This window comes from Alosa pseudoharengus, unplaced genomic scaffold, assembly GCF_046254945.1.
Source record: "Alosa pseudoharengus isolate Yale_2024_CS ecotype anadromous, Long Island Sound unplaced genomic scaffold, YU_APseudo_1.1 YU_APseudo_1.1_scf_12, whole genome shotgun sequence".
In the NCBI taxonomy this organism is placed as follows: Eukaryota; Metazoa; Chordata; class Actinopteri; order Clupeiformes; family Clupeidae; genus Alosa; species Alosa pseudoharengus.
This window is the reverse complement of record NW_027468587.1, coordinates 6749286-6755300: the sequence shown is the minus strand read 5'-3', so window position 1 is coordinate 6755300 and position 6015 is coordinate 6749286.

The following is a 6015-nucleotide window of genomic DNA, read 5'->3' as shown; positions in this document are numbered from 1 at the left end:
TAAATGAATATATTTATATTGGCATGCTTCCTAGTGACATTAATACAAAAATATGAAGAAAATCAAATAACGAGACACAAATATTGATATAAAGCCTGACATAAGTCATATGCAAACATTCACATCATGCAGATATGGGTACATCCTGAAAAAGGAATAGCATGTAGGCTATAGGCTATGGCCATTACAATGACCAATATATTATCTTAAATAAACTAGCTGAATAACACAGGTGACCACTTCTGCATAATTTCATGGAGTGCTGAAATGTACACACATTTTTGAACATTTCTGAACTGTGAAATGTAGCATATGTTTTTGTGGTTGTGAACTTATTACAATATCACTATAACTATTCCACCTGTGTGTGCATGGTTATAATTCTGAAGTGCAAAATAGCTTAGGCTACAGCACAAATATTTCCATAAAAATAAGCAAGTCTGACCTCTGAATTTATTTTGAAAGTGCACCTGATTGATGCATTTAAAAGTTAAAATATACAAACATTTCTTAAATTCTTACAAAACACCCACCCACTTTTTAAAATGGTTAGTTTGGACCCCCCCCCCCTCCCCCCCACTTTTTCTCCCATTTGCGCGTAAATCGCTCATAAACTTTTTTTTTTTGTTACACGCATTCTCCCATTCCGCTTCGGTCACACACACACAGTGACAAGCGCCAAATCCCCCGCAGTGTTGAAGAGATCAGTCGTCCCCCTTACTTTTGATAAGGTAAAAAGCCTTATAGGTACGCCAAATAAATAATAACCTATAGGTTTACGCTAGGCTATGTAAAACTCCCCATTAACAGCATCACGTCACTAACCACAGCTAAGACTGCACAATCTCTATTCACTCTGTTGGATATCTGAAGCCAGTTTGTCTACTTAGATACAGTAAATCCTCAAATTATGGCCGGGGTCTTAAGACAAAGTACAGGCCTTTAGGGGCAGGGTTGTATTCGAGACAGCCCTTTATTTCTTATGCGAGTTTTATTTTGAGACATGCGTTTCTTGGAGCGGCATACTGGTAGGCCTTCAAAAGCATGACATTTTCGGTTTAGTTTGATATTTAATTTACTTTTGGACTGTTTGATTATATTGTTAAATGTTGGGACTGATGGGCACTGAAATCTGGGGAGGTATTTGATGATCACTATTACGTTCCATGTAGTTGAAAGAGTGTCGGGATTTCAAACAAACCATCCGCTTTCATGCGTTCATTGAACGTCCGCGGTGCTGTAATGGAAACCTTATTGCGTAGCCAAGTAGCCTATTGAGTTATTTTTAAATTATGCATGATTTACTTTTTATTAATTTCGTAGGCTGGCTTTATTTTGTTATATAGAAGTATCTAAATAACCTGTTAAAATGTACCAGAATTCAGGAAAATGCATCTAGTCCAAAAAAAAATTTCTCCCATCCCCAAAATGCACCAGAATACAGGAAATCACATTAAACAAATTAAAAAAAATCTGGGGGAGTACCCCCAAACCCCCCTTCCACATATGCGACAATTAGTGGGGAGCCCTTAATACATCTGGGCCCAGGGGCCCGAAAGCTCATAATCCGTCCATGCCTGGTCCCTACACCTGAGAACCACTGATGTACGTTTTTTTACTGTACGGTATAATGCTGAATGAGCCAAACAAAAATGTACGCAGCAAAATTTTGGTTGGCCCCACCAAATCTCACTCCAAGGTTTTTTGAAAAGTTGGCAGCCCTGTGTACTTAACAGTATACAACACATTAATAGCCTAAACAAACTATGCAAGCCATTTGGAAATCTTGTTTTATTTAAACTACTCAATGCAATCTCAAATCCTCACCAGAAACACCAACAGTCAATATATTCATCCAAATCCTAGTTTCGTTTGTTTTATGGACTACTAGGTGGTCGTGGAAGAGATCGTTAAAACATTATTTGTCTTGTAAGCGGAACCAAAGTTTCACAGGCACCGTTGTGGTACAACAAAGGACCTACAACCTCGTCCTTTCATTGGAGAGTCGCCTCGCGTTCAACGGATTCATTTGCATAAAGATGGGCTTCGCCCAGCTTTTTGACGTGCGACATATTTTCAAATGCAGCGCTGCCTTCCCGGAGTGCTTTGCGGGCGCGTTAAAGTCGCTTGACGTCACCCATAGGACTAGAGTGGAATGCGACACGACAAAATGAAGTGAAGTAAAGTGGATCTGTACCTTTACAGATGGCCAGTCCGCCCATGGTTGCAATGATTTGCAATCTCACAAAGTAGTTGCAATGAGTTGCAATATAGTTCATGTGCAGTTGACAATCACACAGCATTGCTATGTTAAAGCACCGGCCCTATGCAAGGAATGTGTAAGAATGTGACAGGGAAGTAGAAATGGGGAATGGCAGCTAATCAGTGGATTTCTCAAATAATAGTATTGTATGTAGGGCCCTCCTTAATTCCTGAAATTCATGTGTGAGTTTGTAAAGTTTAAAAATACCTTTGTGATAAGCTTAGTTAACATACAGGTTATTGTGAAAATAATGTATTATATGAACCTTTCCATTTTGTGGGTTTCTGCCAATCAGCAGGGTGGCGCTGACAACCAATTAATGATTTGAGTTTTGTTTTGTTGGGGTGGAGTGGGAAGAAGAGAAGAAGAGGGGATGCTGTTAAGAGACTGACACAAGAAGAAGAAGGCATAGGCTAAGACATTAATAGTTAACACTGGTATTTAACATTGGGGGAGTTTTGTTACTTTTTCAATGTGGGCGCATGTTTAGCCTGTGCGAATGCGAAGAAAAAAAGTCAGATACGCGGGGAAAGTTCATAAGGCTAGAAACCGCTACAGGCTAGTTACTTGACCACTTTTGTGCTAGCGGAATTCAACTGTGCCAGAGACGTGAACGACGGCTGGTCATTCCTATTCTCCAAACATGCACAACTCAGCTTAACCTTTATAAGGGCACACCTGGACAATGAATTTAGCTTTCGCTGGATTTTTTTGACCCAGGGACATGGCCTGAGATTGAATGACACCATGTCCATTTCAATTGTGGGGGTGAGAAAATGATTCCTTTGGGATGTTTTCAACCAGGGGGACCTGGTGAGTAAACGGTAACACTAAAACAAGAGGCTACATTAAGATTAGGAGGAAAAGATCAGGCAGTGTGCCGAGAAACCTGCCCCAATAGTAAATAAGTTAGTAAGTAAATATAGATACTCTTTTGATCCCGTGAGGGAAATTTGGTCTCCCAATCCGTGAATTAGTGAAGCACACAGAGCACACAGTGAACACACAGTGAGATGAAGCACACAATGAGCACACAGCGAGGTGAAGCACACACCAACCCGGAGCAGTGAGCTGTCTGCTACAGCGGCGCTCGGGGATCAGTGAGGGGTTAGGTGCCTTACTCAAGGGCATTTCAGCCGTGGATGTAGGCATGGGAGAGCAGTGCTCAACCACTTCCCCCGCCCAAATTTTTTCTACTGGTCGGCGATCGAACCGGCAAGCCCGAAGCTTGTCAAATTAAAAGATAGCTAGGCTATCATAAAAAAAGTTGCATTGTTTGCATGATAAAATGTAATCAGGTAATCCCCAACAATGTAACTGTAATCTGATTACACAATTTTTTTATTGTAATATGGGCTGATTATAGTTACTTGATTTTTGTAATCTGATTACGTAATCCAGATTACATATAATCCGTTACTACCCAACCCTGGTGAAAAGTAGGCTAAACTTGCCGCAGGTGAATTCACCGTCGCTACTACAGGAGTGGGGAAATCAGAGGTCTGGAAAGTGTTTGGAGTGGTGCTGGATTCTGATGAATTCTACAGGTCATTTGCAATGCTCAAAATGCAAGGTGCTGATGAAATATGTGACCCTGCAAGGCGAAACCAGTCGCTTTGGTAAAATTTACAAAATTAAGTTATTGTGCTCACACGAACGGCAATAAACTAAGCTTTCCAACGATATGTATATCGAGGGTAGGCCTATTGCAAAAAGTAGCCTATCGCTAAGATAACCGCATCCAAAGTTGGCATGGTTCTTCCATCACGATACGCCAGAAGAGGAGAAAATCACCGTTTTAAGTAAATTGTTACGCTAATGTGTTGAATCTTCACCTAAATAAAGTCAGGGTTTAACAGTCAAAACGTAGCCTATGTTTTACGTCGGGGCCGGGTTCGGGCAGATAATTCATGTTGATGTGTCGGGTTACATCGGGTCCGGGCTTTAAAAGCCACGGGCCGCGGTCGGGTCGGGTTGTAATTTTCAGGCCCGTTGAGAACTCTAGTTAACATGACCCCTGGAGGCAAACATACGCAAAAATTGGTCATCCTAGGCCCTACGGTTCTCAAGATATTCACAGAAAACTCTGTTGGTGTACGGTCACTAAATGTACTACTAAGTGTCATAATGATCCTACACTTTCAATTTCATGTAGTTTTGACCATGTCAGCCAGAGATATTGTGATTAAAACACCTAGTTCTTTGATTTTTAATTTTAACTAGGTGGCGCTATACATGAAATGAGTGGTTATGGAATGGGTTGACATGGCCCCTTAAGATCGATCAACATACAAAAAAAAGGTGGTCCTCCTAAACCCTACGGTTCTCGAGATATTCACAGAAAACTGTGTCTGCCCTACCCTCCTTTCGGGGGTCCAGTCCAGCGGGGGGGCTACAAATCAAAACGAAAAACGATGGTTCCATGCTTCGTGTACCCCGGTCTTTCAGTGTCCTTGACGGAAAATTGGCCAAAAAAATCTGACTAAACCTATATGACCACTGCTTCGCTGTGCGGCGGTCATAATAAACAGTATTATTCCATTGCATGTAAATGCAATAGACTTTTATCCCAAATATGTAAATATCGCCAAATATGTTACAGTGCCTATAAAAAGTCTTCAGCCCCATGCTAAAGTTGACTAAAAAGATGAATAAAAAAAATCATCTTTTGGAAATGGATCTTAATGCCTTAATTAAAAAATGAGGAAAAATCCAACCTTTAAGGGCACCAATTTTCTTTGGAATTAAAATAACCCCACATCATCATATACCCTTCAACATACCTAAAGATTGGGATGGTTTTATTTTAGTTAGCCTAATAGCTGGTTTGATTTGCATTGAGAGAAGATCTTATGGAAAGTACCCCATGACAATCGTGAGATATGGTAAAGGGTATGTGATGATGTGGGGGTTATTTTAATTCTAAAGCCCAAGGGAACTTTATCAGGATGTATAGTACCCTGGATCCATAAAATAATTTGCCTTTAAAAATAAAAAAATCTGCCTGCCTCTATGGGAATTCAACATAGGTTTAACATAGGGGTATGAATACTTATGCACCCTGTATTTTAATGAAGAACATTTATTTATTTATGATACATTATTCACTAAGTTACATGTGTCTTCTTTGGCTGATTACTGAACATACCAGGTGTGCTGCAGCATTCTGCATTCTCTGTAGTCTCACTACACTGTTAGACATTTCAGTGCCATTTTACAGTAACTAACTGGCAGCACTTTTGCCAGTAAGTTACTGTAATTCAGATTTACAGTACCACTACTGTATCTCATTGTACAGTAACAGTACTGTAAACCTCCAGATAAACAGTACTGCATTGGAGTTACTGTAATTCAGGTTTACAGTACCACTACTGTATCTCAATTGTACAGTAACAGTACTGTAGACACTATTACTGCTTATTATGGTTATGGGATTTGGCATATTATAACATTTTATTTATTTACCTGTTTAACTGTATTATACAGAAGTAGTCTGCTGCTAATAAAATGTACACAGCCAAACATTGAAAAATATAGACAAGTTTATTTAACTCAAAGTATACATTTCAATTCACATTTCATTTTGCCATTTGCACTCAAACAAGGAACCAGGCAAACAAAGGGGACATTTGTTTTTGTATGTATTTTGTTGTGAGTACACATGGGCACAAAAGGATATGGGGAGACGTTTGTGTGTCTGGATGTGTGTTTTTCTGTGTGGTTTGTGTGTTTTTTTTGTGTGGTCTCACATG